The sequence below is a fragment of the Pelophylax lessonae genome (genome assembly GCF_965119305.1).
Source record: "Pelophylax lessonae genome assembly, chromosome: 3".
In the NCBI taxonomy this organism is placed as follows: Eukaryota; Metazoa; Chordata; class Amphibia; order Anura; family Ranidae; genus Pelophylax; species Pelophylax lessonae.
In genome coordinates, this window is record NC_138770.1 from 98,106,723 (window position 1) to 98,125,947 (window position 19,225).

Consider the following 19,225-nt stretch of genomic DNA (forward strand, 5'->3'; position numbering starts at 1 on the left):
GTAGCAAGTGCACTGTGAATTGTCCTGTTTCACTACCCCTCCAGCAGAAGCCGTTCTCTGATGACATCTGCCTCAAGACATATTACAGAGGCTGTAATAAACTCCATGGTTTCATTAAGTGCCTTATACTGTATGTGCTTCTACCCCATTGCCAACCATGTCTACAAGTTAAGTTCTAGTTACCAATAACTTTTATGTAACTTGGATTCTTTCTGAGTAGCTACATGCAATGAGGCCCTGCCTAGAAAATGATAAGCAACATATGAATAAGCTGTTGTACTACTAACTCCCTAGGAAACTGCTGAGTTGCTACTCCCAGTGGTAACCCACCCTGACCTGAACTCAACACTCACCGACACACCTATAGTAATACAAGAGATGTTTTTTTTTTTTAGGGCTGAGGCAAGCACTGCAATAATAAGACCAATAATAATACCAATTCTAAATGGCTTCTAGGAAATCAAGGATAAATGTATTTTTCCCCTGCTGGAGCTAATTGGAGTATGCAATGTACTAGATATTGTAAACAGCAAAGCTGTTCTGACTATGTCATATACTCTATAGAGTACATTGTGGGGTCATCCAGAGTATGTCAGGTACAGCTGAGTGTACAGAGTGGGATATATAATGGAATGCATGGTATACAAAATGCACAAAGCAAGGTCCATAAAGACACAAATTAATGATTTTGGGGCAGAGGAACTTGACTGGCCTGGACAGAGTCCTGACCTCAACCCAAACACCTTTGGGATGAAATAGAGCACAGACTGCAAGCCAGGCCTTCTCTCCAACATCAGTGCCTGACCTCACAAATGTGCTCCAGGAAGAATGGTAAAACATTCCCATAGACACACTCCTAAACCTTGTGGACAGCTTTCCCAGAGAGCTGAAGCTGTTATAGCTACAAAGGGTGGGCAAACTCAATATCTAACCCTACAGACTAAGACTGGAATGCCATTAAAGTTCATGTGCATGTAAAGGCAGGCGTCCCAATACTTTTGGTAATATAGTGTATGTAGCTGCCTTGTCCTAAACAGGGGCTACTCTGTTAATTTCATATTTGGTTGGGCCGTAGTTAGCTCAGACTGATTGTATCATTTTTCACTTGGTTTTTCCTTAAGCTTAAAGTGGAAGTTCAGCCAAAAGGGGAAGTTCTGCTTGTTTGCATCCCCCTCCACTGCCACATTTGGCACTTTTTGGGGGGAGGAGGGAGTAGGTACCTGGACTGTGAAAAATGTTGCATTTCATTTGGAAATTCTAGAGTCTGGAGGAAGAGTGGAGAGGCACAGATTCCAAGTCGCATGAGGTGCAGTGTGAATTTTCCACAGTCAGTGATGATTTGGGGAGCCATCTCATCTGCTGGTGTTGGTCCACTGTGTTTTACCAAGTCCAAAGTCAGCGCAGCCCTCTACCAAGTAATTCTAGCGCACTTCATGTTTCCATCTGCTGACCAGTTTTATGGAGATGCTAATTTCAGTTTTCAGCAGGACTTGGCACCTGTCCACACTGCCAAAAGTACCAATACCTGGTTTAATGATAATGGTATCACTGTGCTTGATTGGCCAGCAAACTCTCCTGACCTAAACCCAATAGAGAATATGTAGGGTATTGTCAAGAGGAAGATGAGAGACACCAGACCCAACGATGAAGATGAGATGATCAAAGCAACATGGGCTTGCATAACACCTCAGCAGTGCCACAGGCTGATCCCCTCCATGCCACGCCACATTGATGCAGTAATTCATGCAAAAGGAACCCCAAGTATTGAGTGCATACTATACTGTACATGGACACACTTTTCAGTAAGCCAACATTTCTGTATTAAAAATATTTTTTTTTTTTTTTTTTTTTAATTGGTCTTATGTAATATTCTTATTTTCTGAGATACTGAATTTTGGGTTTTCACTAGCTGTAAGCCATAATCATCAAAATTAAAAGAAAGAAATGCTTGAAATACATCACTCTGTGTGTAACACACCTATATAAAATATGAGTTTCACTTTTTTAATTGAATTATTGAAACAAATTAACTTTTTGATATTCTAATTTTATGAGATGCACCCTATACAGTAAATCTTTCAAAAACACCTATTGTTTTAAATGTTGCAATATTTTTGAACAAAAAGAAAAATCTCCACATGGAATAAAAAAATAATTTAAATGTCTATGTTCTCCATTCGCCATTCTCCTTCAGTATACTTTTAGTAACTCTCAAGTAGTTGGCAAATCACTTTATTCTAGTTAAACAAAAAAAAAACTCTTTAGTAAAGCACTTTCTGAGAAGTGGTGGTTTTGCCATCCATGTGCGCCCTCTGCTGGTGGTCTGGAGGCAGTGCAGCCCCTGCAGAGGGATGCACACTGACTCTTCCAGAAAGCTCTGCAGACACACTGCTGTTACATTCCTGGCTGATGAGTCAGGATCAGTGAGAGAAGAGGGAGCTCTATATATACAGTCAGCATCTCAGGACTTGCTGCACATCCAGCTGACTGCCAGGAGCTCACACTGCAACTGACAGCCCCAGGTAAGGTCTCTCTTCCAGTAATAAAATAATCCTAGGCTACTGATGACATGAATTACTTACAAGGATCATTTTATTCCATAAATCCATATGCATTTAGGGTTTGTAAATATTTCTTTATTTTTCTTTAAAAAAAACATAATGTCTGCTGTGTGCATAGTAAATATTGGCAAACAGTTATTTTGTAGGAGACTCGGTGCAGAAAAAATAGCAGGGAGGCATCGTACACATGGGATTTTGAATTAAATTCAGGGGTCTGGGATTCCTTTTATTCGCATAATATCCAGAGGCACTTTCTTCTCAGATGACCTCTGAGATATATATATATATATATATATATATATACATATATATATACACACACATATATATATATGTATATATATATATATATATATATATATATATATATATATATATATATATACACACACACACATATATATATAAATAAAATGCATTATATATATATATATATATACACACACATACACACAAACACACATACACATATATATATAAATAAAATGCATTATATATATATATATATATATATATTATGCATTTTAAATATCATTATTTAATTACAGGTATTATATAAAGCACCATCAATTTGCATTGCATACTGTACATTTGCATCAGTCTCTGCCCTCAAGGAGCTTACAATCGAAGGTCGTCATCTCGCATGCATACACAGATGGTCAATTTTAGGCAGGAGCCCGGTACCTTACCAGCATGTTTTTGGTGTGTGGGAGGAAACCAGAGTACCAAGAGGAAACCCATGCAAGGACAAGGGGGAATATGCAAACTCCAGGAAAAAATGATCATTATACTAAAATCCTTTAAAAATGTGGTGCAGTCACAAAGGATTTATACAGTGTAACGATAAAACAAAGGGTTGGATTGCTTTGCTAGCAGGAGATTACATTCTAATTGGAAGGAAGGGACCCCAGGCAGGTTTCTTAAAGGGTCAGTCCACCCAAAAGTGGTATTTTTAGTATTTTAGTTATAGTTGGGGCTTGGTATGCAGAGTCATTCCCTGGTGTCTTAATTTTCTTGGATATTGCACCAGTGAGATCTTCCTGACAATTCCAGAGCTCAGTTCCTCCAGTTTTATTTTCCATAATATGAAATGAATAAAAAATATACCAAGGATGGTAGGAACCCATTATAATGGGTACCACAGGTGTGCAGAACTGAGAACTCAGCACAGAGATGGTGAGAATCCCTTATAATGGACACAGCAGGTGTATAGACCCAGGAACTCAGCATAGGCATGGGGGAACCCCTCATAATGGGCATAGCAGGAGTCTAGACCCAGGAACTCAGCACAGGGATGGTGGGAAACTGCCATTCCACTCCCTGACAGCGAGGTGTGAGGTTGCTGGTTCCTTAGCTCGTGTGCTTCCAGAAGCCAGGGGCTAGAGTTGCTTCTCTGCCCCAGGAAGGATGCTGGATCCTGGGGAGGACCCTGGCGGGGGCCCCCTGGATAGGCCTGAGACTATGGAAGACATGGAGCTCGGCCGAAGGAGGGGTGAATCCCTGCCTACCTTTAGACGGAGGACTGTTGAAAAGCTGAGGCGGATTGAGAAAGAGGAGGAGAAATTGGCAACTTTGAAAGTAGAATTTAAAAAGAAAAAGTTGTATTGTGCCAAACTGTACAGTAAGAAGAGACCGGCTCTGAGGCCTGAATTGAAGGACTTGGAGCAAGCTTTGAGGAAGCAGAAAGAGTTGGTGAGCTCTCTGAAGGAAAGCTGTGAAGCACTTCAGGAGAAATACAGGAATGAGGAGCATTTCAGCCGTATGAGGAGAGGAGCCGTTTCCAGCATGGAGAGTGACCCAGCCAGTGAGGAGATTCAGGTACCGACAGAGTCAGCAGAGAGTGAGAAAGTGGGCCCGGAGGATGAGCCCAGCTCTTCAACACCTCAGACATCTGCTGAGCCCCCAATGGCAGAGGCCTCTGTCTCCCTCCCTCTGCAGCAGCAATGTGGAACATCTGAGCAGGAGGTTGAGGGGGGTACTGGCATGTTGGAGTTCGTCGCTGAGCTGGAATCCCCTCTGGATGGAAGAAAGTGCCATTTTTCTGCAGATTCCCCAGATGAGGAGATGGATACCGTTCCTCGCCCTATGAAAGAGAGACCTGTGGAGAGAGGAAAATTCACCATTAAGCCTGCAACAACCAGGAGGAAGTTTGATCCCACCATCAGCCATGACACTGCAGAGGTAACACAGAAAGCAGGTACAGTGTGTGTGCAAGGTGGTGATGTGAACTTTATTAATGACAATGTGCTTGCTGAGGGTTGTAGTGCTATGGGCTGTCAGCCCACACCCATAGACAATGTGCAGCATGCAGCGCAACCTGATGCACCTGCTGGAAAAATTCCACTTTTAAATGCAATTGGTGAGAAAACTGGAAAAAACTGTGAGCTTCTGGTTGAAGAGTCTGCAGAGAGGAGCACCTCGGACATTGCAGAGGCTTTGCCTGGACCAAATACAGTGGCTGTTCCTGAGCATGGTGGAGGAGATGCTGGGAGCAGTAGTACTATAACTTTTTTGGAGTCTGCAGTAGACAAGGCTGTGATTGAACCCAGGAAAGCAGCTGAGTGCTCAGAGAAGGGGGAGGGTCTTGTCTCTGCTGCTCCAAAGACTGCAAGGGTTGATTCAGGCTCCTTGTCATCAGGTGTGGTTGTGTCTAAAGACAATGCTGTAATTGCTGATGTTTCTGGGAGGAAAACCTATGCTGGTGCTGCTGAAGGGTTTGGGAGGGGGGTGCAAGCAGGGAAGGAGCATGGAAATGTTTCATCTTCCTCATTATTTAAAAGGAGGAATGTGGTACAGCTCAGATGGGAAGGCGAAGGTATTCCCCCATATAGGAGAGCTGTGGTTGATAAGATTCTGCAGATGGGCTTTAAACCTGCAGATATCTTTGCCCTGATCAGTCCGACCGGCTCCTATGAGTACGATTTGTCCTTTGTCCGTCCGGAGTCTTTGGACATATTTTGGGAGAAATATGAACATGTGTATGGGAGCCTGCCGGACTGGAAAGGGCTCATCCCCAAAGTTGTGTCACGTCAGCCACTTATTAAAATGGTGACGATTCTTGTGCGCAATGAATCCATACCGCAAGGGGATTTATCTGTATGGCTGAGGAGATATGGAGACATCCTGAGCCCCTTACACAAAATTATGGATGATCGAGGAATATGGACGGGGGGATGGTCTGTGCAGCTAAAACTGAGGGTTATTGATAATGTCATCCAGCATCTGCCATCCTCAGCTTTCCTGGGGAGGGACAGACTGACCATCTTCTATCCAGGCCAGCCAAAGCTGTGCAATAAGTGTGGGGATAAAGGGCACTTTGCATCCTCCTGTCCAGTAATGAAATGCTCTCTGTGTCAGGATTTAGGGCATTTGGCAAAGGATTGCAATATTATAAGGTGCAACTTGTGCAATGCAGTTGGGCATCCTTATAGCCAGTGTCCTGAGGCAGTACACAACCAGCCTGAGCTCATGAGAGAGTTTTTCCGTCTGGACATGGAGGATGCTCAGAGCTCAGCAGCTAGGGTGCCTGCGATTCCCTCCGAGACTGTACCAATACCCAGTGTGTCAGTGTCTTCCCAGTCTGTGGTGCCCCAGTCTGTGCCAATGCCCAGTGTGTCAGTGTCTTCCCAGTCTGTGGTGCCCCAGTCTGTGCCAATGCCCAGTGTGTCAGTGTCTTCCCAGTCTGTATGTAAGGTATCGGTTACTAAGAATGTGTCCAATCCTTCTGTGTCTATGTCTTCCAAAATTGCAGAGGCGGCAAGAGGTGCTGAGGCAGGGGCATCAAGTACAGTGCCAGTCCCCTCCCCTAGACATTGCAGGGCTTCCATTAGGGACCATGGGGTGCAGAGGAGTGGGGAGAATGGTGAAGAGGCTGGCCTGGTGGTAGATAAGGTAAGGGAGAGTGGGGGTGAAGGGGAGGGTAAGAGTGGGGAAACTGTTATTTCCAATTTGTCCAAGGATGATACGGAATGGTTGGAGGAGAAAAGAAAGAAGGGCAAAAGAAGGAAAAAAAAGTGTTCAGCTACCCACAGTCCTGAGGTTTTGCCTTTGACAAATAAGTTTGGGGTCCTGTCAGATGATGAATGGGACTTGTTGAGTACAGAATCTTCCATGGATGATGAGTCGCAGGGTGCAGTGAAGCGCACTGGTTCTCCAGGGGGAGAGAGTAGTCGGGCTAAGAAACGGCTGCCTCAATTATCTGTTAAAAGTGGCAACCAATAATGTTATCAGCTGAAAATCAGTCCTAAAATATAATTTTTCATTAAAGGCTCCATGCATGGTGAAGTTTCTTAGTCCGGCTCTCTCGTAGGGTTTATGCTGTGTGCAATTTGGTTTATTTATTATGTTCTTGTTTTGTATAGTTATATTCAATTATTTTGTAAATATGTTATTTATAATTTATTTATTATGGTTTTATTGTATATAAGTTGATTGATTGTAAGAATTTCCAATAAACAAAATTAACCCATTATAATGGGTACCACAGGTGTGCAGAACTGAGAACTCAGCACAGAGATGGTGAGAATCCCTTATAATGGACACAGCAGGTGTATAGACCCAGGAACTCAGCATAGGCATGGGGGAACCCCTCATAATGGGCATAGCAGGAGTCTAGACCCAGGAACTCAGCACAGGGATGGTAGGAAACCCTCATATTGGGCACAGCAGGTGTATAGACCCAGGAACCCAGCAAATGGTTGGTGGGAACCCCTCATAATGCACATAGCAGGTGTCTAGACCCAGGAACTCGGCACAGGGATGGTAGGAACCCCTCATAATGGGCACATCAGGTGTATAGACCCAGGAACTCAGCATAGGCATGGGGGGAACCCCTCAGAATGGGCACAGCAGGAGTCTATACCCAGGAACTCAGTACAAGCATGATAAGAAACCCTCATATTGGGCACAGCAGGTGTATAGACCCAGGAACCCAGCAGATGGTTGGTGGGAACCCCTCATAATGCACATAGCAGGTGTCTAGACCCAGGAACTTGGCACAGGGATGGTAGGAACTCCTCATAATGGGCACATCAGGTGTATAGACCCAGGAACTCAGCATAGGCATGGGGGGAACCCCTCAAAATGGGCACAGCAGGAGTCTAGACCCAGGAACTCAGCACAGGCATGATAAGAAACCCTCATATTGGACACAGCAGGTGTATAGACCCAGGAACCCAGCAAATGGTTGGTGGGAACCCCTCATAATGCACATAGCAGGTGTCTAGACCCAGGAACTTGGCACAGGGATGATAGTAACCCCTCATAATGGGAACATCAGGTGTATAGAACCAAGAACACTGCACAGAGATGGTGGAAACCCCTCATAATGAGCACAGCAGATGTGCAAATGAAGGAACTCAGGACAGGGATAGTGGGAACCCCTCATATTGGGCACAACAGATGTGCAGGCTTGAAAACTAAACATAGGGATGGTGGAAACTCCTCATCAGGCATAGCAGGTGTGCAGACTCGGGAACCCCTAGCATAGATCTAAACAATAGAGTCCTTAAAATAGACAACAATATCCAGGGGGTTTAACTCTCCAGCATCCTCTAAACAATAAAATATCCTTAAATTTGTGCATAGAAAAAGATCAAAAAGCTAGAATATTATTACCGTATGGTAAGAGATAAATATAAGCGGGCATTTTTATTTTGAAGATGACCTCTATTTAAAACCAGGAATTAGAACTACGCCAAGACAAGCCTCTAAAAGCAAAGACAGTCCCTGTGAATCAGATGGTTCCATGGACATGTCTTCGGATCTATAATCGTTTTTGTTTATTATTTTATTTTGTATCTGTGACCTAATTAGAGTCTTCAGAGAACAATAGGGAATATGCCAATATTTGACCTCTTTTATAATGAAGGGTTCTGACCATCTGCCAATAATTTGCTGTGTATTCACATAATTATATGTGCAGCAACTGTATTGTGTGAGGGTCTTCCTGATTGGATAAAAAACTGGTTGGATTGTTTAGTTATTACATTGTTGCTGGTGAGGATAAGCTCAACAATATCTAAATACTTTATTTCAATTTATTGAGTGGTTCTTATATTTGAAATGTTATCAGTATCATGCTTTGCAAGGAGGGGTATCACTACATATTTCCTGTTACCGGGTTAGCATTGAATGATACTGCAACAGATATACTGCAACGCACTGAGATATTTATAGTACCACCTTTTATGTATTATGCATAAGCAAGATGCTGTATGCTCAGACATAGCTATTACCCAAAGTATAATTATGATTGCATAAGGACGGGGATCGGGGGTCATGTTAGATGACTGGCTCCTGACAGCAATTACATCAAGTTGCGCAGCAGCAACTGGGGAACTAAGAAACCTTGAGCTTGCGAAAAGTGACAGCTAAAGTACAATTAAAAGCTTCTGTGTGACAATCTAAACAAGTACCCAATCAGTTGCTGCGCTACGCACAAGCTACATAAATTAATCAAACATTTCTATTACCTGCCAGAGCCAAATCCTCCATCATTTGTGTCTCACACGCTCCCCCTCCCAGGCACTGCAACTCACAATGGGAGGGTCTCAGCGGCAGAGGCAGCGCTGTCAATCCAGAAAGCTGTGGGTGTGATGAGGTGTGGCCAGGGGCTGCTTGACAAACTTTTGGCTTGTGAATCAGCAATGGCAATGCTGATAACCACACCCCCTGCAACCAATCCTATTATAGTGCAAGCAGATAGAGCCTACATATAATTGGGGCAAATCTGCTCTGAATTCAGGGCAGCCGCCCCATTATAGGAAGCTACATTAGGTGGACTTCACTGGCAGAATTAACAGGTATTTGTGGGCTTTGCAGGTGCACTAAAAGAAAACCGTAAGAAGAGATGCATATATTAGGTGCTGCAGCACATATTTTTTATGGGAGACCTTTATTTTTTGTAACCACTTGCCGACCGCCCACAGTATATTTACTGCGGCAGTCATCCCCTCCTGGGCAAAGCGACGCAGTACTACGTCGCTCGCCCAGGAGCCTGCAGGGGGCGAGCGTGCGCTGCCGGAGGCGCGCTCCCGCCCCCGCTCGTTCACGGGCATCCCCGCACGAGTGACCGGCGGCTCCGATGTCCGCCGGCCACTCGCAATCTCCCGCTGAAGAGGGAGAAAGGCAGGCGGCTGATGTAAACAAAGCCGCCTGTCATTCTCCCTGATGTAAGAACAGAGATCATACGATCCTGCTATGTAGGATCGTATGTCTCTGTGGTTACATCATAAGCCACGCCCCTTTACAGTTAGAATCACGCCCCTACGGACACACTTAACCCCTTGATCACTAATAAAGTTAACCCCTTCCCTGCCAGTGTCATTTTTACAGTAACAGGGCATATGTATAGCACTGATTACTGTAGTAATGTCACTGGTACCCCCAAAAGTGTCAAAAATGTTAGTCAAGGGTCCGATCTGTCCGCCGCAATGTCGCAGCCCCGCAAAATAAATTGCAGATCACCGCCATTACTAGTTAAAAAAAACAATAAAAATGACATAAATCTTTCCCTTAGTTAGTAAACGCAATAACTTTTGCGCAAACCAATCAAAATACGCTTATTGCGATTTTTTTAACCAAAAATATGTAGCAGAAAACAAATTGGCCTAAAATGTTAAAAAATTTTGATTTTTACATTTTTTGGGGGGGAATTTCATATAAAAAATGTGAAAAATATTGTTATTTTTTCAAAATTGACGATTTTATTGTTTATAGCGCAAAAAATAAAAATCGCACAGGTGATCAAATACCACCAAAAGAAAGCTCTGTTTGTGGGAAAAAAAGGACGTCAATTTCATTTGGGTACAGCATCGCACGACCGCGCAATTGTCCGTTAAAGTCACGCAGTGCCGAAACGCAAAATAGGCCCTGGTCTTTGAGCAGGAAAATCCTCCGGGGCTTAAGTGGTTAAGATAGCTTTCCTAATATTCTTAAAGCGAACTTGTGCTCTGGTTTTGCACACTCATGTATCTACGTGTAGTGTTCTCCTAGTTAGGTGCTTGGATTAGGTATATGTAGTGCTGGCTCACTGTGTTCAGTCAAGCTGTGTTTTTGTTGGTAGCTACATTTAGCTTGTCTCAATATATCCAGTGTGGCTGCAATTACTGTGTTAGGTAAATTTAGCTGTGCTCACTGTAACCAGTGCAGCTGCATGTGATTAGTTAGGTATACTAATGGCACTTTTCCACTGCAAGTACCGGCTCGGCTCTACTCGGCCCTGCTTGGCCCGGTTTGGTTTTCCACTGCTGGTACTGCATGGTACGGTGTTGGAACGATTCGGTATGGTTTGCTTTTCCACTAAAGTAGTAATAAAGTTAAGTGGGTGGGATAACAACGGGGTGGATGGGATTCTCGAACCAATCAGTGGCTAGTAGTGACTGCATGCAAAGGATTGTGGGATATGGCACTGGGTATGGTACCTCTTGGAACCACAATCGAGGTGGTGCTGTTTTTGAGAGCCGTACCGTTCGGTTCCATGCAGTGGAAAAGCGCCGCTGTACCGTACCGAACCGTTCCTACACCATACCATGCGGTACCAGCAGTGGAAAAGCACAAAAGCGAGCCGAACCATTCGGTTCCATGCAGTGGAAAAGCGCCATTAGTGTTTCAGCTGCTGTTGGTTAGATTGCTTCCTCTGCTTTCCAGAGAGCAGCAGAACCCCCTGGAACATAGGTGTGAAGTAATACAAATAACAGCATGAATATTTATACAGTCCTGGCCAATCCCAGGGAGGGTGGCCCTAAAGGCTGCTGGGAGTCTATATAAATACTCTGAAACACTAAGCTTCTGGGTCTTTTCCTTCAGCCGAGGAACACAGCCTGGAGGGCTTGCTGCCACGTGCTTGCCTGTGAGGCCACAGGTGGGTGACCTGGGGGCTTGGATGCTGAAGCTACAGAGAGCTGAGGGGCTGTCTGCTAAAGATCTATTATGGTATCATAGGAATAAGGTGTCGCAAGGGTGTTGGAAGGAAGTAACCAACTGTCCGAGGACATATTGTGAGTACAGACTGCTGTGAGACTTTTGGGTCCACTCTAGAGATGCTAGAGAGTCAGCTGCGTGTTTGTGTAAAGAAGCATCAGCTGGTGTCCTGAAGAGCTCAGTCTATCTAGTTCTCTGTGAAGGGACTCTGCTCTTGGTGCTCTAAAGAAGAAGCTTGTGAACCGTTAACTGCTTCTACTACAAGCTAAGTTCACAGGTTGCTATTGCTAGGACTATTGCTTCAGGTCCACAGAAGAAGGACGTTTACTGTCCTCATCTTGTACAAAGTTTTTTTTTTTTTTTTGAGTATCCCACTCAATTCCCCAATCCTATCCTCGCTATCTCAAAAATAAAAACACCAAAAAAACTAAGATCCCTAGACCTGTTATTGAGCCAAAGAGTGACTGTGATCTTGTGCCTGACTGCGGGGCAATTATTAGGAAAAGGAATCCTGTGCAATTTCCAGCATTTTTATTTTTTTTGTTTGGGGGTAGCACTACATACACATGCTGAAAAAGCGGCTAATACAATTTAAAACATGCCATCATTTACCTGTGTACCTGTAAACATTGTGGAGACATGCATCTCCAAAGTTTACAAAAGAGGTACAGAAATCTTAGCTCTTTTCTATTGCAGCAGAATCTAGCCATCTCTGTAATATGAACACCCAGCAGGTGTTAAAAACCAATTGAAACTTAATATTTAGAGCCCATTCACACCATATGCTTTGGGATGCTCTAGGCAGCCTTGCCCAACCTAGTCTCAAGGCAAAGACAAGGCAGTTTGCCTTGAGTCTTATGATTTCACAGAATTAATCAGTAGCCATGTCATAATGCAGCCACTGGTGTGAATGACCCTCTAGACCAGGGGTCTCAAACTGGCGGTCCTCCAGCTGTTGCGAAACTAAAAGTCCCATCATGCCTCTGCCTATGGAAGTCATGCTTGTAACTGTCAACCTTGCAATGCCTCATGGGAATTGTAGTTCTGCAACAGCTGGAGGGCCACCATTTTGAGACCCCTGCCCTAGACTGAGCCTTTGCTGTGATATTTGAGGATATTTAAAAATGAATAGCTTCACAGTACATACAGCTGCAGAGGGCGATGAGGGCTAAAGCTTTTTAACTGCTTGTTAAGAATATTTACTATAATATATACTTAGTCTGGACACAGCTGCAGTCACCATTGCCTCCACCTAAAAGGACCTCCAGATTCAAGTGGGATTCCGTTTTAGGAATACATAGTTCCATGTACTTTATTTAAAGTGCTTGTCCGTGCAACTGAATGAAAGCTCTGACTTGAAGGCAGAGCACCAACTCTTTATTACTAATTTGAGGTTGGAAGGTAGAAGAGGAGGACACTCTTCGGGGCTTGTACAGATCCTCAGCTATCAGGTGCTTGGTGGGTTACAGCATCCAGGAGCATCACGCAGCATTTATTGGAGCTTTGTAGCCACAACAGAGTAGGTCAAATGTTAGTTTGTTCCAGCTCTCCAACTCTAGTATGAATTATTCAGACCCACAGCCTGCACAGTGAGTCACACCTGTCTAAGCCTGGGGTCCAGCCCCGGCCCCCTTTCCAGGCAGGACTCTTCTCCTCAAGGTAATGGCAAGCAGTGGACTTTTCTAGATCAATGCCCTTCTGTTTTGGTCAATGCCTGATCCAAACCCACTAATGACAAGCTCAGCATGGGCTTGCCAACTTACAAGGTGAACAGGACTTTCTGTACCTACCCCTGACACAGAACTCTTGAGCCTTCTGGACAAAGCCTGTTGAGTAATGCAATACAGATTGTCCTTGGGCACGATGTTCTACAAGAGGACTTGGAAAACATCAAAACCCTTAACGCAGCAAGGCTGTCAGAACCACGTCCCTACACATATAAATCACTGCGATGTAAAATATATAAATATAAACAATATATGTATTGTATGTCTGTAAGCCCCCGTTCACACTAAGGCGACCTGTGAGGCGACCTGGTCGCCTCACAGGTCGCCGTAGGTCGCCTTCCATAGGGAAGCTGCGGACCCGTTCTAATAGGAGCGACACAAGTCGCTCCGACTTAGAAAAAGGGTCCGGAGCTTCTTTGGGCGACCCGGCACAACCGTCATAGACTTCAATGTTATGAAGTCCGTGCCGGCCGCTCCGAGGTCGCGGCACGCTGCTCGCACCGCGACCTCGGAGGTCGCCCCCCCAAGTCGGATCGCCCCTGTGTGAACTGGGCCTTAAGGTTCTCATGTATTTAGATCAGGGGTCTCCAAATTTTGTAACAAACAAACAAAGAGCTGGGGGGGGGGGCACACCCTGGCACACCCTGAACATGCATTTCTAAAGCTGGTGCAGCTATAAAAACCAAATAACATACATATCTACAGAGAATAGCGCACACATGCAAAAGAAATGACTATCAAATATATAAAGGCAATCGATAAATATGGGGATTTAGTCCCACCATATGGCCATATCGTGCTCAAGCCCAACACTATGTCAAAGTACCCCATTATCAGTGAGTCCTACACTATCCATAAAATGAAGGATGAATCCAAACTTTGTAAACAAATGGCCAGTTTACTATTTTTCAGTTTTTGGGTGGGCCAGGCTGTGGCAAATGGGAGCAGAAAATTACCCGGCATCAGTGGGAGTAAACAATGTCCCAGGCTTGTTGGTCAGTGTGATTAAAAAGATTACATAGCGCCTGTGGTCAGTATGAGGAATGGTGCCCTGTCATTGGTTTTAGTAGAAGGAAGAGTGCCCCATCATTGGTGTTAGTAGGAGGAACAGTGCCCCATTGTTGGCGTCAGTGGAAGAAATAGCGACCATCATTGGTGTCAGTGGGAAGAATAGTGCACCATCAGTGGGAAGAACAGTGCCCATCATTGATGTCAGTGAAAGGAATAGTGCCCCCGCATTGTTGTCATTGGGAAGAATAGTGCCTCATCATTGGAGTCAATGGGAGCTATAATACTCCATTGCTGGGTGTCAAAAGAAGGAATAGTACCAAATCTTTGGTGTTTGGGAAAGAAACAGTGTTCCATTTTTTATATCAATGGGAATAATTATGCCCCATTGTTGGTGTTGGTGGACGGAATGGTGCCTCATCATTGATGTAAGTTATCAGTGGGAGGAATAGTCTCCCAAGAGCTGGAAAAGATAAGCAAAGGGCCCCACCCGGCCCACGTGCCACAGTTTGGGTACCACTGATCTGGATCATGGTATACCTAGTACTAGTTAGTTATTTTTCAACTGGATTTGTTCCTTAATGTTGAAGAATTTTCATAGCTTCTCCAAGCCAGTGGGATTGATGAATTTGACTTTACTACCACTAAATATAGGTTTCTTGTATGATATGCAGTACTTACCTTTGTGAATACCAACCCAAGAGCTGACATTTAGGTTTCTCATATATGCTGAAAATTTAAAGGACCCAAATGTGTGTAGTTGTAATGTACCTGCAATACCTGTAATCATTGTATTCTATATATGTTTTATTTTGTTATATCATAGGTTCTTTCATTTTCTATCTCCACATTTACATGCAGACCAAGCTTTCCAGCTAGTTTGACTCTGACAAGAGTTGGGACAAACTACAACACTGCCAATGGTGCTGTATGCTGGAATACATTACTTACTGCAATAGTGATCCTTTTAAACTGCCAAACAGTTTCTTTATGTCTATAAGGTGGGTTAGATCCCTATTCTGTAGATCCTAGACCATTATGCAGGGGTGCCACTAGTGCTGGGATGAAGTGCTTTAGCACCCGAGGCTAGGCAAGCATACACCTTCCCTCCTAGTCCCCATTCGTGGTGACCATCCTCAGGAGCATAGGGTGCCAGGGGCGTAACTACAGGGGTTGCAGGGGTTGCAATCGCAACCGGGCCCCATGCTCAAGGGGGCCCATGTGGCTCCCCTGTACACCTGAATAGGAGGGGCGGCGGGGGCAGCATGTAGAGAAATCACTGTCCTCCTTTTTTCCTTCTGTAGCTGCAGGAGGAAAATGGAGGAGATTGGTTCCTCTGTACGCTGCCCCTGCCACTCCTCCTATCCACTTCACTTGTGTTCTGCTGTCTCTGGGCCCCTGTGTGCTCCGCTGGTCCCCCCCTTCTGTGCTGCCCCCCCCCTCAGAATGCTCCTTTTACAATAGAGAACCAGGAAGGGGTCGGTAAATATGTAATTTACAAGCTCCTTCCTTTTCTGAATGGACAGAGTCATAGTCGGTGACATTGTAAAAAAAATAAATAAAATGATAAAAATAATACAATTAAAATACCAAAAAATAAAAACTACTGACACCAGTGGGTGAACTTCCAGGATCGCAAAGGTCGCACTTGTGACCGGGCCCTGGCATTCCACCACCATGGGGAGGCCCCAAGATGGCAGGAAGGGGGCCCACTGCAGAACTTGTGAAAGGGTCCCGCTGCAGGACCGTAATAAAGGGCCCCGCAACGAGAGTAAAGGGCGCCAGGGGTCCAGGGGGCCCTTCATGGTTTCTTGCACCGAGGCCCTGAAGGTTCTAGTTACGCCTCTGTAGGGTGCAGATCCTGCTCTTTTTTTGCCACCCCCCCCCCCCTTCTGCTTACTAGCCCAGGGATTGTCCCTTAGCCTGGCCCTGACTACCTGTGTCTGATAGAGCAGCTTCCTATCATGTACCTCCTGTATGTGTATCTTTTGTGCACCCCCTCCTCCATCATAGCACAGCACAGGTTGAAAGTTCTGCATTTTTTGACTCCCCTCCTGCTTTAGCATCCAAGGCAGATTATGTTTCTACCTACTCTTTGGTTCGACCCTGGGTTTGCTTTTCTTGATTTTAAAGTATATGTCAGGGAATTAAAACAAACTTTTGCAGTACATCTCTGGAATACATTTCCTGATGTTTTATCCTATTACAGACCCAGCACATGTACAAACGACCTATTGTTCTGCCAAAAATGTATTCAGCTCCTAATTCCCTTTATGAGAACACACATTTTTTGGACACGCATTTGTTTGGAATGAAATATCAAGAAATGGTGTCAGCCCTTCCTGATCAACTTTTGCTAAACTACTGAATCCTTCATCTCACCCCTTTAAAGGATAATTTCATATTTGTATTTTTGGTTCCTGGTAGTCTCGCTGCTCCTGTTTCTGCATCTATAATATGTACAGTATATATGTAGAAAATGAAAACTTCAGTAGAGCGAGATGTCTTTGGCAGTAGAATTTTCTCCACAATACCTATAGCTACAGAGGTGAAAGTGAAAAAGGGCTTGTTTTAAAACCTCCAGGCGCAATACCTTCTCTTTTACATCTGAAAGACACAAGCTGTTGGTTAATGGAATTCTCTCTCTGACTTCAACCCACCTGCTCACACTTTTGATAAAGAAGCTTACATATGGCACACTGAAGGAAGCATGCATTGCCGGCATCCCCCCATGCTGTATGGCAGGGGTGTCAAACTCAAATTCATTGTGGGCCACATCAGCATTATAGTTGCCCACAAAGGGCCATTTGTTTCTGTAAGACTATATACATTTATCCAGAATTTTTTTCTCTGAGAATAGGTGCAGGAACACAGCCATGCCCCCCCACCACTGAACAGCATTGATAGATGGGTGTGGCCAAATTGCCGAATGCAGAGTTCAGGGGCATGCTAGGTACGGTGTGCAGGGTTCAGGGGCTCGCTACGTACAAAGTGCATGGTTCAGGGGCATCCTATGTGCAGAGTGCAGGGGTGTGCTACGTACAGAGTGCAGGGTTCAGGGGCTCGCTACATACAGTGTGCAGGGTTTAGGGGCGTGCTACGTACAGAGTGCAGGGTTCAGAGGCACGCTACGTACAGGGCTCAGGGGCACGCTACATACAGTGTGCAGGGTTCAGGGGCAAGCTATGTACAGAGTGCAGGGTTCAGGGGCAGGCTACGTACAGAGTGCAGGGTTCAGGGGCAGGCTACGTACAGTGTGCAGTGTCAGGGTTGCCCTATGCACAGAGTGCCGGGTTTAGGGGTGTGCTATGCATAGTATGCAGGATTCAGCTCTCTCACAGGCTGTCCACATCTCACTTCCACCGACCTCTTCCCCATCCCCCACCTGTGCACACATCTCCCACCACAGTCCTCATCTCTCCCCTCAACCCCAAAAGCTTCTTTGCATCTCACCTACCTGGACCTGGCTTTAGTACCTCCCGGCAGTGTAGGTGGCTCCGCCTCTTTCTCTCTCTCACACTTTCAGGGAGATCATTGGTTGACATCTGTGTACCCGGGCACAGATGGGGATCGCAGTGCAGCTTACCATATGATACCCCATCCCACACTGCACCTGCATCTCCCTTGCCCCCGCCATGAGTGGAGGGCAGGCAGAGATCTGTAAGAGATGCAGAGAGGAAAGTGACAATGGTGAGCAGGGAGCAGAGGGGGAGCTGGAGGTGGAAGAACGCACCTTGCAATGCCTACATTGTCCACCAAGGGGTGCTCTTACAAATTGGGTGTCAAACTGGCAGCCCTCCAGCTGTTGTGGAACTACAAGTCCCATCATGCCTCTGCCTGTGGGAGTCATGCTTGTAACTGTCAGCCTTGCAATGCCTCATGTAATTCTGCCAGTTTGTAATTTGTAATTCTGCTACACCCAATTTGTAAGAGCACCCCTTGGTGGACAATGTATGCATTGCAAGGTGCTATTTTTATACTTTTTACATTGTTGAAATGCGGCCCTCCACGCCATTTTATGTGGCCCTCCCAACCAGGGCTTTTTTTTCAGCTGGAATGTGGCAGAACTGCGTTCTTCCACCTCCAGCTCACCCTCTGCTCCCTGCTCACCATTGTCACTTTCCTCTCTGCATCTCTTACAGATCTCTGCCTGCCCTCCACTCATGGCGGGGGCAAGGGAGATGCAGGTGCAGTGTGGGATGGGGTATCATATGGTAAGCTGGAAGACTGCCATTAGAATATCACACCATGTAATAGTATCTTTGGATGTTTCCTTGACTTCTCCCTTCCCGATCTGCCCCGTCACCCTTTCTATTTGGCAATCTTAAACATCACCATGCTATAAAGACCCATTTACTTCTTTGTGGTGCGTTAAGGTAGCCCATTCAAAATGAATGAACTAGTAAAGCACCCAGAAGTGGTTAAAAAACCAACGCAATGCACTACCCTGAGGTGCATTGGGGTACCATTCAAAATGAATGGCGCTGCACGGCATGGTACGCATAATACCGCACGTTGTAGTGAGAACGTGCGTGGTAATAATTGTGTTTGTGCTACACCGAAGTCCTGATGCGTCCTGATATGTGCCTGCTGTACCACGTACTTGCATTAAAAAGCATCCTGTTCTCTTTGTATTGCTTCCTTTGTGTGAAATCCCTGGTGTTCCCGCCAGTCTCTCTGCTTTCCAATAAAAACTGACCACACTAAGCAGGAGAGCACAGTGTGGTCAGTTTTATAGCTATGCTGGGAACTCAGTTTGCTCTCCTCCAATGATCAGAATTGTCCTGACACCCCCCCCCCACCCCTGCACAGCTATTCACTGGGAAGCTCAGTGTGCTGCTGCTTCTCCTCCCCCCAGCTCTTATGCAGCTGAGAACAAAGGGAATGTGATCACTTATAATGGAAAAAAAATTATTTATAATGTTTTTTTTTACATCTATACAAAACTGTGTTGCCTTTCATTTCTATTTTAAACTGAATGGGTTTTATTACAAGACGGTTGATGGT

The 19,225-nt window shown here is 45.1% G+C and overlaps 1 protein-coding gene across 1 annotated transcript in view; it reads left to right on the top strand.

Moving 5' to 3' along the window:
- The first annotated feature begins 2,405 nt into the window (after nucleotides 1–2,405).
- CLU (clusterin) overlaps nucleotides 2,406–19,225 on the top strand; it is a 66,111-nt gene continuing 49,291 nt past the window's right edge. Inside the window, exon 1 of the mRNA XM_082249636.1 lies at nucleotides 2,406–2,522. The gene's annotated coding sequence lies outside the window, so the exon portion shown is untranslated. The remainder of the gene's footprint in view (nucleotides 2,523–19,225) is intronic.